Source organism: Aquarana catesbeiana, linkage group LG04 (assembly GCF_042186555.1).
Source record: "Aquarana catesbeiana isolate 2022-GZ linkage group LG04, ASM4218655v1, whole genome shotgun sequence".
Lineage (NCBI taxonomy): Eukaryota > Metazoa > Chordata > Amphibia > Anura > Ranidae > Aquarana > Aquarana catesbeiana.
The window spans coordinates 206,584,392-206,609,040 of NC_133327.1; positions in this window are offsets into that span (position 1 = coordinate 206,584,392).

Consider the following 24,649-nt stretch of genomic DNA (forward strand, 5'->3'; position numbering starts at 1 on the left):
GTGCACTTGTAGTGCAAAGTGGATTTGCCTTTAGTAAATAACCCCCACAGTGCTCTAAAATTTGCCCCAATCAGGCCATTTAGGGACTCAAAGCAATTAATTCATGGAGCTGAAAAGGATGATTATTTTTTTCATTAATGCATTACATACATTAACAGCAAAAACAATGTGTGTGTGTGTGTGTGTGCAGCAGACCCACAACATAATAGTTAGCTGAAGAAGAGATTGTCACCCCATGTATCAAATAAATTACGTTTGCACTATTGAAGAAAATGGCCAAAAAAAGGCCATTGGAGAACCTAGGAGACAGCTAAAAGAAATACAAGCAGTAAATAAAAAAAAAAGTGGAGGAGCACACCAGTTTGTTGATGGCAGCACCATCAAAGTGCAGAAAACAGTGGATAGATTTTGTGCAGGAGGGCAGGTGCTCTATACCATTGGTCTCTTATAGTTCACTTGCTACATAGGTTTTATGTGCATACGGTAAAACATGTTCTTTGCTCTTGGAAAATGTAACACCCTCTTATCATAGCTTCTAGAATGCTGAAAGCTGGTGTGTAATTGATCAGTCTCAAAAATTGGAAGTATAAATTGCACTCAGAACAAATTAACTAACATTAGGGGGTTATTTGTTAGTTTGTGAAAGGTCTTCAGCTATTTACTGTACCCTGTGACCTGCATACCTGATCCTATTCCTGCTTACCAGTTGCTGACTTAACTTGCCTCCTGTCATATGACTTATTCCTGCTTACTAGTTGTTGATCTAACTTGTCTCCTGCCCATGGCTTTTCCTGCTTACCAGTTGCTAATGCAGTTTGTTTTCTAACCACTGCTTGTTCCTGTTTGCCTGTTACTGACTCAGCCTGAGCCTTGACCAATGGCTCTGCCTACCGTTTTTCTGCATGTTAAAATCAGTCTGCAGCCATCTGCTGATGCCAGTCCTGATAGGCTTCATGAGTTTACCTGGCCTTGGTTGGTGTATGACTCTTCATGAGTACTTTTCTGTTAAGGTTCTCTCTCCAAGCCATCTCTTTGCTCTCGCATTTCCAATCCATCTATTACCATTCCAGGTACTCCAAGACTTCCCTTTTTCCCACTTTGGTCTCCAACTAGGTAAGTGATAACATCAGATCTGGTTAGTTGTCATAGTAGGTTTGAAAATAGATTTCTGCCATTTGATTTATGTAAGAAGGGCAAATCCTTTTCGCTATTCGTATCTCATCCTTCCTAAGTTCAATCAAATATATATATATATATATATATATATATATATATATATATATATATATATATATATACTGTATAACCATTTAAAACCTTCCAAGTGAAATATGTTCCTGATTTAAGACTCATTCTAGTTATAGTCCAAAACATGATTAAAAGCATTGCTATAGGTAAAGTACAAGATCTTCTAGTAGGAGAGCATAAGTGTTAACCATCCTGAAATAAATTTGATGGTCTGACACTTCTGCACTAGACATGATCTATGCATGCTGCATTCTGGACTGACAGCTGCTCAGAGCACCTGAGTAGTATTTTCCGACTTAGTTAATAAAACTTACAAAGAGCTAACATGCACCTTCAGTCTGAAAAACCTCACAATCTGGGAGTACTATTCATCAGTGCCACTACTGAGTCAGGAGCTTCTGAAACATTGTCCGTTTCCCTTCCAATAGACAAATGCTCCTGAATATAATTAGCCAAGTAGCATTATGCCTGAAGCAATTGATAGCTGTGACATCCTTTACAGTAGAAATATTTCTTATAGAATAACTATATAAAGCGTTTCCACCTTTATAAAGCCACAAATGTTTTTATGAGAAATGTCAGAATAATTATAAAATGATCTCAACAATACATCTATTTATTCTAGAAAAATGATCAAATTTATACTTTTCACACTAATATATCTAAATAGATAACAAGTAGATTACTATGTAGATAAATGCATAATAATCATTAATTAAGGATTGAACAATTAATTAAAACTGAGCAAAAGCCTTGAGTAGAACATTCAAGTACATGAATAAAAAAGTCAGAAAATACATTCTTGTAATGTGTATGTAAAAGACTTAGTTTTCATTTATTGCTGCATATATGCCCATTTAAAGATACTCTGTCTTGAGAGAAGTATGAAAGCTTTCATTGTTGGCCACCTTTTGAAAATGCTGGTTGGCTGTGCCTGGCTTACAACTAAACAATTGTACGTCAAAACAAGTATACAATCCAGTTATTATGCGATAAGCCTCATAAAGTAAACAAAAAACATTCTGTACCTTTCCTAATTGAGTAAAATCCTACTTCATGTGTGTGTAGCATGCCCCCACCCCCAGACATCGCAGGTCACTGTGGGTGGGTTTCAGTGCAGTCAATGCAGAAAGTAGTGGGCAGTTTAAGGTGTGCAAAGGTGCTGATTAACAAGACTTTGCAATCAGTAGAACAATAGTGATAGTCATGACCCTCTGCAACACTTTTTGTCCTACTGTAGTGCATGCAAGTAATACGAGTGGCAATGTTGCTTTAAATTTAGTGCAGAATCTTTGCCATACCATCACAGAAAGGTGCATTTGAGGTATGTTCTGAGTCAGCATTTAGTGATGGCAGTACCCATAATCTCTCATGACAAAGTCTCTTTAACCACTTCCCACCCAGCCTATAGCAGAATGACGGTCAGGAGGTTCAGTTATCCTGACTGGGAGTCATATGACGTCCTTCAGGATAAGAGCCGCCACATGCTCGTAGGGGCACGCGTTGCGGCGATCGGTGGTGTGTCAGTCTGATGTCAGTAAAGAGCCAGTCGATCTCGGTAAAGGGCCTCCGGCTATGCCAGTATGCTCAAAATATGCTAATCAGTGCCCATAAATGGGCACCGACTGGCACCTCTGTGCCAGTGCCGCATACCAGTGCCACCTATCAGTGTCCATCAGTGCCACCTATCAGTGCCCAACAGTGCCGCCTATCAGTGCCCATCATCAGTGCCCATCAGTGCCACCTCATCAGTGCCACCTCATCGGTGCCTATCAGTGCCGCCTTATAAGTGCCTGTCAGTGCAGCTATATCAGTGCCCAACATTGAAGAAGAAAACATACTTATTTGCAAAAAAAGGAACAGAAACAAAGAAAATCTTGTTTTTTTTCAAAATTTTCGGTCTTTTTTTATTTGTTGCGCAAAAAATAAAAAATGTAGAGGTGATTAAATACCACCAAAAGAAAGCTCTGTTTGTGGGAACAAAATGATAAAAAATTTGTTTGGGTACAGTGTAGCCTGACTGCGCAATTGTCATTTAAATTGCGACAGCGCTGAAAGATGAAAATTGGCCTGGGCAGGAAGGTGTCTAAGTGCCTGGTATTGAAGTGGTTAAAGACTAAAGTTAGGTCAAAGATTACCCTTTTTTACAACCTTTTCAACAACCCCTTTTCTACTGTGGTACAACTTTAAATATTGGATCAGTGGCCCTATATTTACCGAGTGCCATTCCCAAATGGCACTGGATCAATAGCTGTTGGTTGGCCCACCGCCCAGTAATTGCTTTGTACCGAGCTGTCATTGGTTGACTTGGTAAACAAAAACACTGTGCTGAGACAATCTAAGGGGCTGTGTACCATGTGATCATTGTGACTAGTCATCACAGCAATCGCATGGTCCTGTTTACAGTGCTGGTTCCTCTCATTTCTCTTACAACAGGGAAAGTAGAGGGATTAGGTAATTGCGAGTGGGGAAAAATTAATGGATGAGCAACTGCAACTGTAGATTTATTCAATCTGTTTCAGTGACACAGAGATCTTATGTTCCCTCATCTCCTATATACTATCTCCATACTATCTATCTCCATACTAACTCCATATGGCCTGTATTATAACCCTATCACCTCTCTTATTCTGCTCATCTGAACTAGAAATGCTACCAACACCCCCCTGTTCAGTTCGTAGCAGAACTCCCAAACAGGAGAAACACTCTAACCATGCTGTTTTTTTCTTCTCTTTTTTTACCGACAATTTTTTTCTATTCAGCTGTCAGCGGGGAAACCCATTGACAGCTGATGACTCATTGATTGTTAAGGACAACACAGCTGGCTTCCTGGCCCCACTTCTTAACAATCAGCTTATATTGCACCCTGATTGGGCAAAGCTTTGCCCAATCAGGGTACAAAAGGCACTGTGCAGCATGCAAGTGTTTAGGAGTAGGGGAAACAGTTAGCTAAAGGCGTAACTAGAACCTTCAGGGCCCCGTTTCAAAAAACCATGAAGGGCCCCCCTGATCCCCCTTTCCATCCAAGCCTCAGGCTTCCAATTGTGGGAGGGCGTCCATGGATATCCTCCCAGAACTCTGCCTCCCATGTGCCCCCTGGGGCATGCAGCCAGCGCACTCGGTGAGTGCTGTGTCCTTTGGACATAGCTTATCACAGATCACAGTAAAGGGTCAATCACAGTGGCCCTTTACCATGTGATTGGCTGAACACATGTAAACAGATTTGCCGGTTATCGGTTATTGGCAGTTCTTTCCTCCCACGCTGTGTCTGTGTGAGGAAAGGAGAGCCGTTAATCGGCAAGACTGGCAGTACATTGTTTACACTGATAATCAGAGCACGGATTGTCATTGCCCTGATTATCAGTGCAACCTATAGACTAGTAGCCTATAGCTTAGTACACACAATGACATTATCGGACAAATGATTGTCAGTTTTTTTTTTGGAGGCTAATCTCCACATCGAAAACGAATAGGTTACTACAGTACAAAAATTCTCGAAAGACAGAATAAAAATTCTATAGTGATGTAATGTGTTGTAGTGTATTTGTATTGTATTTTCAGATGAATACTGTACTGATTAAATGAAAATTGTACCATCTGATATCATACGAGAAGCATTTTTGTGTTTATCTCTTCAGAAAATTTCGGATGACAGCTGTGTACTAACGATCAGATTATCGTACGTATTATACGTATCGTATTCTGATCTTGTGCATGACGCTTATCAGTGCCACCTATCAGTGCCCATCTATGCCGCCTATCAGTGCCCATCAATGCCACCTATCAGTGCTGCCCATCAGTGCTATCTATCAGTGCTCAATGCCACCTATCAGTGTTGCCTATTAGTGCTACCTATCAGTGCCCATTAATGCCGCCGATCAGTGCTGCCTATCAGTGCCACATATCACTGCTCATCAATGCTGTCTATCAGTGCCCATCAATTCTGGCTATCAGTGCCACATATTAGTGCTCATCAATGCTGCATATCAGTATAAACAAAAGAAAGTGACCAGTCGCATAACTAAATATCAATGGCATGCTTCCATCCCGGGTTCATATATAAAAGAAAAAGAGAGGGGCAAGTGGGACTTTAAATGAAGCTGCATATCAGTGCCCATCAGTGTCACATATTAGTGCTCATCAATGCCGTCTATCAGTGCCCATCAGTGCAGCCTATCAATGCTGCCTATCGGTGCTCATCAGTGCCCATTAGTGCCACCTATCAGTGACCATCAGTGCTGCATGTTCATCAGTGCCCATAAGTGCCACCTATCAGTGCTGCCTATCAATACCACCTATCAGTGCCGCCTATCAGTGCCACTTATCAGTGCTCATCAACACCTTCTATCAGTGCGCACCAGTGCAGCCTAACAGTGCTTCCTATAAATGCTCATCAATGCCACCTATCAGTGCCACCTATCAGTGTTGCCTATCAGTGCCTCCTCAGCAGGGCTCTGAGCTGAGAGCATCTCTCTTATACAGCTCAGAGCCTGCACTGACAGTTCCCCCTCCCTCGCATGGATGGGAGAGGAGAGCCGATCTGCTCCTTCTCCTAACCGCCCCTCTCCTCCTGTGTGAAGGAAGTGGAAAGCTAAGCAGCTGAATTTGATCATTCAGCTCCTGTCTTTCACACTTCTAGCAGTGCAAACAAGAGGAGAGGGGTGGGAGGAGAAGGAGCGGATCAACTCTCTCCTCTCCCATGTGTGTGAGGAAGGCGGGAGGAGGGAGGGGGAACTGTCAGTACAGGCTCTGAGCTGTATGAAAGAGACACTCTAAGCTCACATCTCAGAGCCCTAGCAACCCTGCTGGGGCCCCCAACAGTGGTGGAATCCCAGGGCCTGGTTGCAAGTGTTCTGACACTGCGGTACTGTTTTTTTACTACTGTTAGTCTGAAACTGAAAGTACCAAACTCTCTTCCCCACATCCAACTACTCCTGACAAGCATTCTGTGCTCCATTGCCCCCTGCATGATTTGTACTTGATCAGCTTCAATAAATTCCAATGGTGACCCCTGTATTTGCCTTAATTGGGAACTGTCATTTCTACTATGCTATCATCTAGGGTAATAATAGGCTGATAGCAATACACTTTAGAGTAAAAAAAATGTAAGTAACATATAATGAAAAACAAAACACAAAAATTTGTTAATCCCCCCCCCCATGTATCTATGTACAAAAACAGTGATTGGCCTCCACTCCAGAGCGAGAACACTAATTCTAGATCTATAATTCATGGTTAACTCTAAACTGGTAACCTGTAAAAGTTTTTAAAGTATTGCTTATGGACTAAAGGTCCGAAAATTTGTTGCCGTTTCAGGGGTGCACACAATTTTAAAACTTGACGTGTTTGGTGTCTGTTCACTCAATGCAACCTGATCTTTTATATGTTAACCACTTGCCGACCGGGCCATAGCCGAAAGACGGCAACAGCGCGGTCGGCTAGTTCTGGGTGGACGTCCATGGACGTCCTCCCAGAATACTGCTCTCGCGCGCCCCCTGGGGCGCGCACCCGAGAACTTCCATGACCGCCGGGTCCGGAGGACCCGGCGCATCACGGATCACGGTAAACGGCCGCTGATCGCGGCCGTTTACCATGTGATCGCTCCGTCAAATGACGGAGCGATCACATGTCAACAGACCGGCGTCATCTCATGACGCCGGTTCCTCCCTCCCCTCTCTGTACCGATCGGTACAGTGCGAGGGTAGAGGGGGAGGGATTGGATGGCAGCACCGCTGCGTGCTGTATGTGTAGTGCCCACAGCGGTGCTCAGTGACAATTACAGTCACATCTATCCATCCCTCAATGCTCAGCCATCCCTGCAATACTCTGCATAACACCCTGCAATACTCTGCATAACACCCTGCAATACTCTGCACTATACCCTGCAATACTCTGCATAACACCCTGCAATACTCTGCACTATACCCTGCAATACTCTGCATAACACCCTGCAATACTCTGCATAACACCCTGCAATACTCTGCACTATACCCTGCAATACTCTGCATAACACCCTGCAATACTCTGCATAACACCCTGCAATACTCTGCACTATACCCTGCAATACTCTGCATAACACCCTGCAATACTCTGCATAACACCCTGCAATACTCTGCACTATACCCTGCAATACTCTGCATAACACCCTGCAATACTCTGCATAACACCCTGCAATACTCTGCACTATACCCTGCAATACTCTGCATAACACCCTGCAATACTCTGCATAACACCCTGCAATACTCTGCATAATACCCGGCACTACTCTGCATTATACCCGGCACTACTCTGCAATATACCCGGCACTACTCTGCATTATACCCGGCACTACTCTGCAATATACGCGGGCACTACTCTGCAATATACGCGGGCACTACTCTGCAATATACCCTGCAATACTCTGCAATATACCCCGCAATACTCTGCAATATACCCCGCAATACTCTGCAATATACCCCGCAATACTCTGCAATAGCCCGCAATACTCCGCAATTTTTAACCAGTTCCCGCCCACAGTCATATGACGTCCCTGACTTTGAGCGGGTATATCTGAATGATGGGTGCAGCTACAGGCATCATTCAGATATCAGCTTTTTCAGCCAGCGATTTCCTACACCATAGGAATGATCATAGCTGCTGTTCCACTGCTTGATCATTCTTATGGGAGGCGAGAGGGGACGCCCCCCCCTTCCCGCCACCCTCCGGTGCTTCTACCGACTCACCGCTACGATCGAAGCCAAGATCGTTTTTTTTTTATTATTATTTCAGGCTTCCCAGCCTAGAGGTGAGATGTGGGGTCTTATTGACCCCATATCTCACTGTAAAGAGGACCTGTCATGCCATATTCCTATTACAAGGATGTTTACATTCCTTGTAATAGAAATAAAAGTGATCAAAAAATTTTTTGGGGGGGAAAAAGTGTCAAACTAAAATAAATAAAGTAAAATAAACAATAAAAAAAAAAAAAAAATTTAAAGCGCCCATGTCCGTGTGCTCGCATGCAGAAGCGAACACATACGTAAGTCCCGCCCACATATGAAAACGGTGTTCAAACCACACATGTGAGGTATCGCTGCGATCGGTAGAGCGAGAGCAATAATTTTGGCCCTAGACCTCCTCTGTAACTCAAAACATGTAACCAGGAAAAAATTTTAAAGTGTCACCTATGGAGATTTTTAAGTAGCGATGTTTGGCACCATTCCACGAGAGTGTGCAATTTTGAAGGGTGACATGTTGGGTATCTATTTACTCGGCGTAACTTCATCTTTCACATTATGCAAAAACATTGGGCTAACTTTACTGTTTTGTTTTTTTTTAAAGCACAAAACTGTTTCTTTCCCCAAAAAAACGCGTTCGAAAAATTGCTGCACAAATACCGTGCGAGATAAAAAGTTGCAACAACCGCCATTGTATTCTCTAGGGTCTTTGCTAAAAAAAATATATATAATGTTTTGGGGTTCTATGTAATTTTCTAGCAAATAAATTATGATTTTTACATGTAGGAGAGAAATGTCAGAATTGGCCTGGGCGCTCCAGAACGCCTGGAGATGCTCCCCTGCATGTTGGGCCTCTGTATGTGGCCATGCTGTGTAAAAGTCTCACATATGTGGTATCGCCATACTCGGGAGTAATAGCAGAATGTGTTTTGGGGTGTAATTTGTGGTATGCATATGCTGTGTGTGAGAAATAACCTTCTAACATGACAATTTTGTGAAAAAAAAAAAAAGAAAAAAAAAATCTTGATTTTGCAAAGAATTGTGGGAAAAGATGACAATTTCAAAAAAACTCACCATGCATCTTTCTAAATACCTTGTAATGTCTTCTTTCCAAAAAGGGGTCATTTGAGGGGTATTTGTACTTTTCTGGCATGTTAGGGTCTCAAGAAATGAGATAGGCCGTCAGTAATTCAGGTGTGATCAATTTTCAGATATTGGCACCGTAGCTTTTGGACTCTCTAACATTCACAAAGACCAAATAATATACACCAAGTTGTACTTATTTTTACCAAAGATATGTAGCGGTATAAATTTTGGCCAAAATTTACGAAGAAAAATTACTAATTTGCTAAATTTTATAACAGAAACAAAGAAAAATTCATTTTTTTACCAAATTTTCAGTCTTTTTTCTTTTATAGCGCAAAAAATAAAAAACCCAACGGTGATTAAATACCACCAAAAGAAAGCTCTATTTGTGTGAAAAAAAGGATAAAAATTTCATATGGGTAAAGTGTTGTATGACTGAGTAATTGTCATTCAAAGTGTGAGAGCACCGAAAGCTGAAAATTGGTCTGGTTAGGAAGGGGGTTTAAGTGCCCAGTGGTCAAGTGGTTAAAAAAACAATAAGTGGTATATTTGGGGCTTTTTTGTTTGTTTGTTGTTGTTCGTTGTTTGTTGTTTGTTTATAAAATTAACTTGAGTGTTTTTTTATCAAAAATATGGGTTTGAAAAAAAAGTGTCATGTGACATTTTATTCTGCAGGGTACAAAAATGCAAAAACAGCTCTAAAAAACAAGCACCTGCATAAATAATACCTACATGTATAACTGTAACTGAATCCCAAGCACCCAAAAATGACTTAATTTCCACTTTGTTTCATTCACATAGGCAGTGAGCTATATTAAATGAGGGTTTTTTTTGACAAACATATGTTGAATACCCACAGGCGGCACAGTGGTATAGTTGGTAGCACTTTCACCTAGCAGTAAGAAGGGTCGCCGGTTCGAATCCCAACCATGACACTACCTGCCTGGAGTTTGCATGTTCTCCCTGTGCCTGCGTGGGTTTACTCCGGTTTCCTCCCACACTCCAAAGACATGCTGGTAGGTTAATTGGATCCTGTATAAATTATCCCTAGTATGTATGAATGTGAGTTAGGGACCCTTAGATTGTAAGCTCCTTGGGGGTAGGGACTGATGTGAATGTACAATGTATATGTAAAGCGCTGCGTAAATTGACGGCGCTATATAAGTACCATAAATAAAAATAAATAAATACCCCTCTGCACATATAGCGTCTGTGGTTTCTGTACACCCAGGAAGCGTTATAAGGTAAAGCTAATTAGCAGCAGCTGTAACTTACTTTGCTATTATGTCTAATTATGGCATGAAATGCTGGATATAATTAGAGCATTCTTAAGAGAAATTATTTTTCACTACTTGTAGAGAAGTAGATGAAAGTACTGTATTTTTATAACAGTGCCCATATGAAACAATAATTTTACTTTCCTTTTAGGAAATTGCAATCCACTACATAAATGCAAATGACCACTTTGAAATATGATATATTGCAGCAGATGAGAACACTTGTGAGGTGCTAAGGGCATTTGTGATTCAGACCCTATTATGTAGTTTGTAATGAACTTTTATCAGACGGCTTTCTATAGATCCTAATAGATCACTTCTTAGATAACAGTGGAACGCATAATTAGTTTTGAGAACAAAATATAATTATGTTAGATTTAACAACTGAAACTTGTACATGTTTTTTTCCCTATCTACAATTTAAAAAGGAAAATAGAAAAATAAATCATTCATCTTATAATGTTACAAATTACTATACACCATACAAGAGCTACAGGAGAGGAATATACAAATTTAGCTTACACATTCATTTACTTTTCTCTCTTATCTCACCTTTCTTCCCTAACAAATGATTACTAATGCAAAATGAATAATACCACTGCTATGTATATTGCAACTAAAGGTATGTACAAAATGTTTTAATAGTACATGCAGCTTTACAATCATGGTAGAAACAGCCCTGGATTGCTAGGATGACTTAGCACACTACTGCAATTAAATTTAATAGGTGGAATTTTTTTTTCTGTTTTTGGAATTGGGTTGGGGAGACTTACACTGTCTTTAATTAAGGAGCATTTTTAAAATAATAGAATGTGCTATACTTGCACTATAACATAGAAAAAAAGCTACAAGGTCACACTTTAACTAGTTTAATTGCAGCGCCAATTACTTATTTTAGCTATAGGTTTATTATTTTAGTGATATTGTCTTGAAATATTTATTACATTTACTATATATTTTACCCACTTGCCGACCGGGCCATAGCCGAAAGATGGCTATAGCGTGGTCGTATTATTCTGGGTGGGCATCCATGGACGTCCTCCCAGAATGTTGCTCTCACGCGCCCCCTGGGGTGTGCTCCCACAAACATCTGTGACTGGCGGGTCCGGAAGACCTGGCAGATCATGGATCGCGGTAAATAGCCGCTTGTAGCGACTGTTTACCACGTGATCGCTCCATCAAATGATGGAGCAATCACTTGTAAACAAACCGGCGTCATGATATGATGCTGGTTCCTCCCTCCCCTCTCTGTACTGATCTGTACAGTGCGAGGGGAGAGGGGAGAGATCGTTTTTAGCAGCGCTGCGAGCTGGATCTGTAGTGCCCACAGCGCTGCTCTGTGCCCATACTGTGCAATACTCTGCAATAATGTGCAATACTCTGCAGTACTATGCAATAATGTGCAATACTCTGCAGTACTCTGCAATAATGTGCAATACTCTGCAATAATGTGCAATATTCTGCAATAATGTGCAATGCTCTGCAATAATGTGCAATATTCTGCAATAATGTGCAATACTCTGCAATAATGTGCACTATTCTGCAATAATGTGCAATATTCTGCAATAATGTGCAATACTCTGCAATAATGTGCAATACTCTGCTAATACTCTGCAATACCCTCAATACTTTGCAATACCCTGCAATACTCTGCCAATACTCGCCAATACTCTGCCAATACTCTGCCAATACTCTGCAATAAATTTTAACAGAAACAAAGATTTTTTTTTTTTTTTACCGAATTTTCAGTCTTTTTTTATTTATAGCGCAAAAAATAAAAAAACAGCGGTGATTAAATACCACCAAAAGAAAGCTCTATTTGTGTGAAAAAAAGGACAAAAATTTCATATGGGTACAGTGTTGCATGACTGAGTACTTGTCATTCAAAGTGTGAGAGCGCCGAAAGCTGAAAATTGGTCTGGTTAGGAAGGGGGTTTAAGTGCCCAGTAGCCAAGTGGTTAAAGGGAAAAATATGTTTTCTCAGTATGACCAGCAAGCATTTCGAAATAACAAGTGTTACTATAGATACTGTATAAACAGATATAAAGTACCAACCTTATTCTGCAAGTTCCCAGGTGTATTTTTACATCAAAGTAATGTTTCCAGTCCAAACAGGAAAAAGTTATTTACAAACAACAAACAAAATTAACTAAACTACTAATAATTTGTGTGAGCAATAAGAGCCCTTTCACACTGAGGCGGGCGTCGGCGGTAAAGCGCCACTATTGTAAGCCGGTTTTACCCCCGCTAGCGGCCAAGAAATGGTTAAAAACCACCGCAAAGCGCCTCTGCTGAGGTGCTTTGCCGGCGGTATAGCCGCGCCATCCCATTGATTTCAATGGGCAGGAGTGGTGAAGGAGCGGTATACACTCCGCTCCTTCACCGCTCCGAAGATGCTGCTAGCAGGACTTTTTTTACCGTCCTGCCAGCGCTTCGCTCCAGTGTGAAAGCCCTCGGGGCTTTCACACTGGAATGAAAGCAGCGGCACTTTCGGGTCGGTTTGCAGGTGCTATTATTAGCGCAATAGCGCCTGCAAACCGCCCCAGTGTGAAAGGACCCTAACAAATACAAGAAAAAGCTGAGAAAAGCAGGGAGAAAATGATATTAATGGGGCTAATTAAGTTTAATAAAGGAGTTGAGTATTAAATACTTTTATATAAGAACAAATTTAAACTTTTTCTTCTGATATCAGAGTTTCTTCAACAACTACTGTGCATAAATAGTGGGAGGGCTCTTTTGATGGGAAGCATGCAGCTCAAGATGGCGCTGGCTCCTGCACCACCAGGCAAGAAAGTAGCAGCCAAATGAGTACTTTGTTCTCACTCCATCACAATAACCTGTGGGCAAGTACATATATTACCCAACAACTGTGGATTCAGCATACCCTGGTCTTTCTCCAGGAGACTCTGATGAGGTTACACTTAGGAGGGAGGAAATACCTGCAGGTGAGAAATGACCCAATACAGAGGACCTGGAGCACTCTGTTGCCACCAACACCCTGTAATATAACAGCCCAAAAACATTCAGAGCTCTTAAGAAGATATTACTTTACTCAGACAAGATATACAGGAAATATATCAATTGTTATACCCTTAAAACAGGATGTGGCCCTGCTATGCTCCAAGGCAAATGCACATGATATAAAAGTGAAAGATTTGGAAAATAGACTCTGATGGAATAAATGCAGATTTATCAGAATCTCTGTTCATGCAGAAGGCACACACCCTGCTAAAATCATAGATACTGTACTTAGTTATGTAACACTGCTCAGTTCAGCTCAGTTTGCTGTGGAGAGGGTCCACAGACTGTCAAGCTGTGGAACCCCATTAAGGAAAACTTCCCAGATCTTTCCTATTCAGACTGATAAAATACTGGGAAATATATGGATGTTATATGCAGACTGGGACATTTCCATATTTCGTACTTCATGCTTTACCCTTCTAAACTTAGAGTGGTTACTTTGGGTGAAACCTATATCTTTGATTCCATCCCTGGAGCATCAACCTGACTGGAATGTCCAATGACAAATCCCATAAACACACACCGGCTAAACCTTTCACATGTACCCACTGTTCTCTCATACCTTATGGTGGCAGCACTTATCCTAAGCTGCATCAGCTTTTAGCACCACATTTTGTTTTGGTGTACCCTTGCCCACCCACTGATATTTCAGTGTGTCCCACTTGTCTTCTGAAGACCAGTAGGGGTGTAGTCTCAATTTTTCCACATTCTATTTTGTAGTTGTTTTTTATTGACTGTTTTAGTGGCTTATAGATCTTTCAGACTTCTCCTCCATACTTTACTGATCTGCCATTCTACCCACTCTAATTGCTACTTTCACATTTATATAGAGTTTTATCCTGACTACAGAACTGGGATTTTCAATAGCTAAGCTGCAGCAACTTAAATTCCTCTCTTAAACCATAAGAGGTCCCCATGAATCTATTAACCTGAAGTCATTATTTTACATAGGGATGAGCTTCGAGTTCGAATCGAACATGAGTTCGACTCGAACATCGGCTGTTCGATCGTTCAACGAAGATCACACATTATGGGCCGTCCGCGCCAAATTCGAGCAGCGCGTCATGGCCCATAATGCACTGCGTCATTGCAGTGGTTTGCTTGCTGATGATTGGCAAAGCATGCACTATGACCTGCATGCTTTGGCCAATCACAGCACTTTAAACAAACAGCCATAATTGGCCAAAGGCAGGGTGCCTTTGGTCAATTATGGCTCAGGGGATTAAGTACACGCCCCACACTATATAAGGCCGGCTGCACGTCGGCCGTGTGTAGTGTGTTCCGGAGTTCAGAGAGAGAGAGAGAGAGAGAGAGAGAGTGTGTCAATTTAATTTAATTTAGATAGATTGAGCAGGCAGTTCATTCAGTTAGCTGGAGTATATTCAGTACTGTATCCTGTGCAGCTAGATCTCGCTGCAGACTGTTCCTGTTGTTCTCTTCCTAATATACTACAGGCAGGCTGTCAGAGAGCTCCCTTGGGCAGACGCGTTGTTGGTGGGCATCACCGCGGTGCGTTGGCGCGCGTCGGCGTGCACGCGCGTCCGGTGTTTGGCGCCAACCTGCCTATTTAAGCAGTCTGCACAGGGGGCTCGGTGCTGTCCGATCTTCAGCTCCCTGTATCCCTGCACCTGCTTCCTGTTTCCTGTTTCCTGTTGAACCTGATCTCCTGACCACCGGCCTGTCTTTGATTCCTCCTTGCTTGCTGCCTGCCACTGATCCTGGACTGTCCTGACTATGAATCTGCCTGCTCCTTTGTACTACGCTGCCTGCCTGTTGCCGACCTCTGCCTGTGACCTGACCTGCCTGCTCCACTCCTGCTCTGCATCTGCTGCCTGTGCTTCAGTTACTGGAGATCTCCATAACCACCTTTACCGGGATCCTTCTGCAGCTAACCGCCAGGCTCTCATACCATTCTGTGCTCCCGTGCCTCCTGTCCATACTACCAGGGGCCGGGAACCAGTTACGTAAGGGAGGCCTTCCCCTGCTACATTGGGCTCGCCTGTCTGCTACGTGGAAGTCTGACAGTATCGGACAGCCATGTCCGAGCCCGAGCAGGGTCTTACACAAGCCGTGAAGAGCCTCCAGGAAGGCTACACAAGGTTGGAAGAACAAGTCCAAGTCCTGTCGGCTCCAACCCGTCCGCAAGCTTTCTCATCGGCCGGAGCAACATCCGCACCCTCAGTAGTTATGCTACCCCCGGAGCCTAGGGTACCCATACCTGAGAGGTTTACTGGTGACCGCAGTAAATTCCAGGCCTTTCGCAATGCCTGCGAACTATACTTTGCCCTGCAACCCCGCACCTTCTCCCTGGAGGCAACCATGGTGGGCTTCGTAATCTCCCTCTTATCAGGTGAACCACAGACCTGGGCTCATCGCCTCCTGGAGCAGAAATCTGGAGCTCTGGACAACCTTGATGCTTTCTTTACCATCATGTCCCAGTTGTATGAGGATCCCCAGGTGACAGCGACTGCTGAAGCCGCCTTGCACGCCCTTCAACAAGGGCGTAGAGCTGCAGAGGACTATGTGGTGGAATTTAGGCGGTGGAGCTCCGACACAGGTTGGAATGATGCGGCCTTACGTTACCAATTCCGTATGGGATTGTCTGATCCTCTGAAGGATGAGTTAGCACGGGTCGGTGTACCCCAAACCCTGGATGAACTCATCAACCTGTCTATCCAGATCGACCGACGCCTCAGAGAGCGTCGCTCCGAGAGGTCTTCCAGCCAATTCCGCCCTACCTGGATGTTACCCAAGGTTCCAAGCTCTCCCAGCCAGTCCTTCCCGGCACCGGCCGCACCGGTTCTTGATACCTCTGAGCCAATGCAACTCGGTCTGTTCCGTCCCTCTCTCAATCCAGAAGAACGCCAACGCCGAAGAGTTAACAACCTCTGCATGTACTGCGGGGAGCCTGGACACTATGTGAGGTCTTGTCCAAACAAGACACGTAAGTCACCTAAGTCACTGCCAATATCTTCAATTTGTGCTTCTGCTCTCTCTAAACCTGCTAATCATCTTGCTCTCTCTATCACCCTACAGCTCCCAGGAAAGACTATGCCAGCTACAGTCATAATTGATTCAGGAGCCTGCAGCTGTTTCATTGACCTAACCTTCGCTGCCAACCATCACATCCCTCTCCAGTCTAAAGTTCGGGGACTTTCTGTACACCTCACTGATGGCTCCTCTCTTCGTTCCGGTCCCGTCAAGCAGGAAACCATCCCTTTGTTAGCCACCATGGGCTCTAACCATCAAGAACTCCTGTGCCTGGATGCCATCTCCTCTCCTCTTTTCCCAATCATACTTGGGATGCCATGGTTACAGGCCCATAACCCCAGCATTGACTGGTCTAGTGGAGAAGTCAAGTTCCTTTCTGACTACTGCCGGCAACACTGTCTTCATACCAGTCCTGCTGAGACTACCCGACTACTCTGTTTAGACGCTGAGTCCGAGTTACAACAGTTGGTCCCTGCACCCTACTGGGACTTCTGGACGTTTTCAGTAAGAAAGGAGCAGAGACTCTACCTCCCCACAGGCCTTACGATTGCCCAATCGAGCTATTACCTGGAGCAGAAGTTCCCTTTGGGAGGATTTTCCCACTAACAGAGCAGGAGTTGGACACCTTAAAAATATTTATCGATGAGAACCTGAAGAAGGGATTTATCCGTCCATCTACCTCTCCGGCCGGGGCTGGTATATTCTTCGTGGAGAAAAAGGACCATTCCTTACGTCCTTGTATTGATTATCGGGAGCTGAACAAAGTAACAATCAAGAATCGTTACCCTTTGCCTTTAGTGCCTGAACTTTTCCAGAGATTGGGATCCGCAGTGATCTTTTCCAAGTTAGATCTCCGTGGTGCCTACAACTTGATCCGTATTCGTGAAGGAGATGAGTGGAAGACAGCTTTTCGCACCAGATTTGGGCATTACGAATACCTTGTTATGCCCTTCGGCCTGTGCAACGCACCTGCTACGTTCCAACACTTTGTTAATGACATTTTTCGTGACTTCTTGGATCTATATGTTATTGTCTACTTAGATGATATTTTGATCTTCTCCTCCTCAGTCTCAGATCATCGCAGGCACGTCAGAAATGTGTTGGCTCGTCTCAGGCAGCATGGACTTTACGCTAAACCAGAAAAATGCCAGTTTGAACTTCAAAGCATCCAGTTTTTAGGCCTAATCATTTCCGTTGAAGGTATAAAAATGGATCCGCAGAAGGTATCAGCCATTCTGGAGTGGCCCGCTCCCTCCGATAAGAAAGGGGTTCAAAGGTTCATTGGCTTCTCGAACTTTTACAGGAAGTTCATTAGGGGCTTTTCTGCAATAATTGCCCCCATCACTGAAATAACCAAACAAGGGAACCGATTCCAGTGGTCTCCTAAGGCACAATCCGCCTTTGAAAAACTCAAGGAGCTGTTCACTTCTGCTTCAATCTTGAAACACCCAGATCCTGCCCTACCATTCGTCCTGGAAGTGGACGCTTCAGAGGTTGCAGTCGGAGCTGTTCTGTCCCAACGGCAAGGCCCAAAGACCCTTCTCTACCCAGTGGCCTTTTTCTCCCGCAAGCTCTCTTCTGCAGAGAGAAATTACGATGTGGGTGATCGGGAGCTTCTGGCCATCAAATCCGCCTTGGAGGAGTGGCGTTATTTACTGGAGGGTGCAGCATATCCTATCCTGGTCTATACGGACCATAAAAATCTGGAGTATCTTCGAACAGCCAAGAGACTGAAACCTCGGCAAGCGAGGTGGGCCCTATTTTTCTCCAGATTTCAGTTCCATATAACATACAGACCTGGTTCCAAAAATACCAAGCCGGATGCTCTGTCCCGTATGTTCCCTGATTCCGGCAGACCTGTGCATCTGGACACCATCCTTCCATCCGGAAATTTTCTGTTACTTCAAGAAGATCTACTATCCCGCATAAAACAAGCCTCTGCAAATTGGACCCCAAGTTCCGGAGAGGAAGTGAGGACCCAGGATGGTCTTTTTTGGCACAAGGGTAAAATCGTGGTCCCTGAAGATTTGAGGGTGGCAGTGCTAGAGCTCTGCCATGATCACAAGATGGCTGGACATTTCGGTGTGCTAAAGACAACCGAATTAGTGCAGCGCACTTTTTGGTGGCCTCTGTTGGCAAATGATTGCAAGAACTATGTCGAATCTTGTACTACCTGTGCTTGAAGCAAAAATAGCCCAACTAGAGCCTGGGGTCTGCTAAAACCGTTACCCGTCCCGGAAAGACCGTGGAAGATGATATCAATGGATTTTATTGTAGAGCTTCCTCAGGCAGAAGGCTTCTCTAACATTTTTGTCGTTGTAGACAGGTTAACCAAGATGGCTCACTTTCTGCCTATAAAGGGCACGCCTTCGGCCATGGAGACAGCAAGGGTCTTCATTAAAGAAATTGTCAGGTTACACGGAGTCCCAGCAAATATTATATCGGATCGTGGTGTTCAGTTCACCTCTCGGTTCTGGAAGGCTCTCTGTGATTCCCTGGAAATCGAGCTGGCACTCTCCTCTGCTTACCATCCCCAGACTAATGGGCAGACGGAGAGGACTAATCAAACTCTGGAGCAATACCTCCGCTGTTTTTCATCTTTCTCACAGGACGACTGGGTCTCTCTTCTGCCAATTGCGGAGTTCTCTTATAACAACTCTCTACATTCGGCCATTAAGCAAACACCCTTTTTTGCCAACTACGGCTTCCACCCATCCTCACTATCACTCACTATCCACACTATGGACTTTTTTCTTTCTAACAACAAACTCTTGCAGGAAACCATGGCCAAGACCCAAGAGTATAATAAGAGGATGTTTGACAGGAAGAGGCGGGGAGAGCTCATCCTGGAACCTGGCAACCAGGTTTGGTTGTCCACGACCAATGTAAGAATGGCCTGTCCTTCAAGGAAATTGGGTCCCAAATTCATGGGCCCGTTCTCAGTCAAGAAGAGAATTAACAATGTGGCCTATGAACTCAACTTACCCAGTACTCTGAAGATTCATCCGGTCTTTCACATCTCATTGTTGAAGCCTGTTATACCCAACACCTTTGCTGGTCGAAGTACTGACCCACCGGAGCCCATAATTGTTGATAACAAAGAAGAATTTGAAGTGGAGGCTATATTGGATTGTAGGAGGAGACGCAACCAGTTGCAGTATCTGATCAAATGGAGGGGGTACGGACCGGAGGATAACTCCTGGGAGCCAGAGGGCAACTTACATGCCGAAGAGCTTCTGAGGACTTTCAGGAGTACTCATGCCACCAGATTGGCACAGTTGGACATCGGGAGGCTGCCCTTGAGGGGGGGCACTGTCAGAGAGCTCCCTTGGGCAGACGCGTTGTTGGTGGGCATCGCGGTGCGTTGGCGCGCGTCGGCGTGCACGCGCGTCCGGTGTTTGGTGCAAACCTGCCTATTTAGGCCGTCTGCACAGGGGGCTCGGTGCTGTCCGATCTTCAGCTCCCTGTATCCCTGCACCTGCTTCCTGTTTCCTGTTTCCTGTTGAACCTGATCTCCTGACCACCGGCCTGTCTTTGATTTCTCCTTGCTTGCTGCCTGCCACTGATCCCGGACTGTCCTGACTACGAATCTGCCTGCTCCTTTGTACTACGCTGCCTGCCTGTTGTCGACCTCTGCCTGTGACCCGACCTGCCTGCTCCACTCCTGCTCTGCATCTGCTGCCTGTGCTTCAGTTACTGGAGATCTCCATAACCATCTTTACCGGGATCCTTCTGCAGCTAACCGCCAGGCTCTCATACCATTCTGTGCTCCCGTGCCTCCTGTCCATACTACCAGGAGCCGATAACCAGATACGTAAGGGAGGCCTTCCCCTGCTACATCGGGCTCGCCTGTCTGCTACGTGGAAGTCTGACACAGGCAGCTCATTCAGTTAGCTGCAGTATATTCAGTACTGTATCCTGTGCAGCTAGATCTCGCTGCAGACTGTTCCTGTTGTTCTCTTCCTAATATACTACAGGCAGGCAGTTCATTCAGTTAGCTGCAGTATATTCAGTACTGTATCCTGTGCAGCTAGATCTCGCTGCAGACTGTTCCTGTTGTTCTCTTCCTAATATACTACAGGTAGGCAGTTCATTCAGTTAGCTGCAGTATATTCAGTACTGTATCCTGTGCAGCTAGATCTCGCTGCAGACCGTTCCTGTTGTTCTCTTCCTAATATACTACAGGTAGGCAGTTAATTCAGTTAGCTGCAGTATATTCAGTACTGTATCCTGTGCAGCAAGATCTCACTGCAGACCGTTCCTGTTGTTCTATTACTAATATACTACAGGCAGACAGTTCATTAAGTTAGCTGCAGTATATTCAGTACTGCATCCTGTGCAGCTAGATCTCGCTGCAGACCATTCCTGTTGTTCTCTTCCTAATATACTACCGGCAGGCAGTTCATTCAGTTAGCTGCAGTATATTCAATACTGTATCCTGTGCAGCTAGATCTCGCTGCAGACTGTTCCTGTTGTTCTCTTTCTAATATACTACAGGCAGGCAGTTCATTCAGTTAGCTGCAGTATATTCAGTACTGTATCCTGTGCAGCTAGATCTCGCTGCAGACTGTTCCTGTTGTTCTCTTCCTAATATACTATCGGCAGGCAGTTCATTCAGTTAGCTGCAGTATATTCAGTACTGTATCCTGTGCAGCTAGATCTCGCTGCAGACCGTTCCTGTTGCTCTGTTCCTAATATACTACAGGCAGGCAGTTCATTCAGTTAGCTGCAGTATATTCAGTACCGTATCCTGTGCAGCTAGATCTCGCTGCAGACCGTTCCTGTTGCTCTGTTCCTAATATACTACAGGCAGGCAGTTCATTTAGTTAGCTGCAGTATATTCAGTACTGTATCCTGTGCAGCTAGATCTCACTGCAGACCGTTCCTGTTGCTCTGTTCCTAATATACTACAGGCAGGCAGTTCATTCAGTTAGCTGCAGTATATTCAGTACTGTATCCTGTGCAGCTAGATCTCACTGCAGACCGATCCTGTTGTTCTGTTCCTAATATACTACAGGCAGGCAGTTAATTCAGTTAGCTGCAGTATATTCAGTACTGTATCCTGTGCAGCTAGATCTCGCTGCAGACCGTTCCTGTTGTTCTCTTCCTTATATACTACAGGCAGGCAGTTCATTTAGTTAGCTGCAGTATATTCAGTACTGTATCCTGTGCAGCTAGATCTCACTGCAGACTGTTCCTGTTGTTCTCTTCCTAATATACTACAGGCAGGCAGTTCATTAAGTTAGCTGCAGTATATTCAGTACTGTATCCTGTGCAGCTAGCTCTAGCTGCAGACTGTTCCTGTTTTCTCTTCCTAATATACTACCGGCAGGCAGTTCATTCAGTTAGCTGCAGTATATTCAGTACTGTATCCTGTGCAGCTAGATCTCGCTGCAGACCGTTACGGTTGTTCTGTTACTAATATACTACAGGCAGGCAGTTCATTCAGTTAGCTTGCATTAGATTCCGTACTGTATCCTGTGCAGCCGGATCTCGCTGCAGACCGTTCCTATTGTTCTCTTCCTAATATACTACAGGCAGACAGTTCATTCAGTTAGCTGCAGTATATTCAATACTGTTTCCTGAGCAGCTAGATCTCGCTGCAGACCATTCTTGTTGTTCTCTACCTAATATACTACCGGCAGGAAGTTTATTCAGTTAGCTTCAGTATATTCAGTACTGTATCCTGTGCAGCTAGATATTGTTGCAGACCTTTACTATTGTTCTGTTCCTAATATACTACAGGCAGGCAGTTCAATCAGTTAGCTGCAGTATATTCAGTACTGTATCCTGTGCAGCTGGATCTCGCTGCAGACCGTTCCTGTTGTTCTCTTCCTAATATACTCCCGGCAGTCAGTTTATTCAGTTAGCTGAAGTATATTCTGTGCAGCTGGATCTCGCTGCAGATTGTTCCTGTTGTTCTCTTCCTAATATACTACAGGCAGACAGTTCATTCAGTTAGCTGCAGTATATTCAGTACCGTATCCTGTACAGCTAGATCTCGCTGCAGACTGTTCCTGTTGTTCTCTTCCTAATATGCTACAGGCAGGCAATTCATTCAGTTAGCTGCAGTATATTCAGTTCTGTTTCCTGTGCAGCTAGATCTCGCTGCAGACCGTTCCTGTTGTTCTCTTCCTAGTATACTACAAGCAGGCAGTTCATTCAGTTAGCTGCAGTATATTCAGTACCGTATCCTGTACAGCTAGATCTCGCTGCAGACTGTTCCTGTTGTTCTCTTCCTAATATACTACAGGCAGGCAGTTCATTCAGTTAGCTGCAGTATATTCAGTTCTGTTTCCTGTGCAGCTAGATCTCGCTGCAGACCGTTCCTGTTGTTCTGTTACTAATATACTACAGGCAGGCAGTTCATTCAGTTAGCTGCCGTATATTCAAAACTGTATTCTGTGCAGCTAGATCTCACTGCAGACCGTTCATGTTGTTCTGTTCCTAAAATACTACAGGCAGGCAGTTAATTCAGTTAGCTTCAGTATATTTAATACTGTATCCTGTGCAGCAAGATCTTGCTGCAGACCGTTCCTGTTTGTTCTGTTCCTAATATACTACAGGCAGGCAGTTCATTCAGGTAGCTGCAGTATATTCAGTACTGTATCCTGTGCAGCTAGATCTAGCTGCAGACCATTCCTGTTGTTCTCTTCCTTATATACTAGAGGCAGGCAGTTCATTCAGTTAGCTGCAGTATATTCAGTAATGTATCCTGTGCAGCTAGATCTCGCTGCAGACTGTTCCTGTTGTTCTCTTCCTAATATACTACAGGCAGGCAGTTCATTAAGTTAGCTGCAGTATATTCAGTACTGTATCCTGTGCAGCTAGCTCTAGCTGCAGACTGTTCCTGTTGTTCTGTTCCTAATATACTAACGGCAGGCAGTTCATACAGTTAGCTGCAGTATATTCAGTACTGTATCCTGTGCAGCTGGATCTCGCTGCAGACCGTTCCTGTTGTTCTCTTCCTAATATACTACAGGCAGGCAGTTCATTCAGTTAGCTGCAGTATATTTAATACTGTTTCCTGAGCAGCTAGATCTCGCTGCAGACCATTCTTGTTGTTCTCTACCTAATATACTACCGGCAGGCAGTTTATTCAGTTAGCTTCAGTATATACAGTACTGTATCCTGTGCACCTAGATCTTGTTGCAGACCGTTCCTTTTGTTCTCTTCCTAATATACTCCCGGCAGGCAGTTTATTCAGTTAGCTGAAGTATATTCAGTACTGTATCCTGTGCAGCTGGATCTCGCTGCAGATTGTTCCTGTTCCTCTCTTCCTAATATACTACAGGCAGACAGTTCATTCAGTTAGCTGCAGTATATTCAGTACCGTATCCTGTACAGCTAGATCTCGCTGCAGACTGTTCCTGTTGTTCTCTTCCTAATATACTACAGGCAGGCAGTTCATTCAGTTAGCTGCAGTATATTCAGTTCTGTTTATTGTGCAGCTAGATCTCGCTGCAGACCGTTCCTGTTGTTCTGTTACTAATATACTACAGGCAGGCAGTTCATTCAGTTAGCTTGCATTAGATTCAGTACTGTATCCTGTGCAGCTGGATCTCGCTGCAGACTATTCCTGTTGTTCTCTTCCTAATATACTTCAGGCAGGCAGTTAATACAGTAAGCTGCAGTATATTCAGTACTGTATCCTGTGCAGCTAGCTCTCGCTGCAGACCATTCCTGTTGTTCTGTTCCTAATATACTACAGGCAGGCAGTTCATTCAGTTAGCTGCCGTATATTCAAAACTGTATTCTGTGCAGCTAGATCTCGCTGCAGACCCTTCCTGTTGTTCTGTTCCTAATATACTCCCGGCAGTCAGTTTATTCAGTTAGCTGAAGTATATTCTGTGCAGCTGGATCTCGCTGCAGATTGTTCCTGTTGTTCTCTTCCTAATATACTACAGGCAGACAGTTCATTCAGTTAGCTGCAGTATATTCAGTACCGTATCCTGTACAGCTAGATCTCGCTGCAGACTGTTCCTGTTGTTCTCTTCCTAATATGCTACAGGCAGGCAATTCATTCAGTTAGCTGCAGTATATTCAGTTCTGTTTCCTGTGCAGCTAGATCTCGCTGCAGACCGTTCCTGTTGTTCTCTTCCTAGTATACTACAAGCAGGCAGTTCATTCAGTTAGCTGCAGTATATTCAGTACCGTATCCTGTACAGCTAGATCTCGCTGCAGACTGTTCCTGTTGTTCTCTTCCTAATATACTACAGGCAGGCAGTTCATTCAGTTAGCTGCAGTATATTCAGTTCTGTTTCCTGTGCAGCTAGATCTCACTGCAGACCGTTCCTGTTGTTCTGTTAC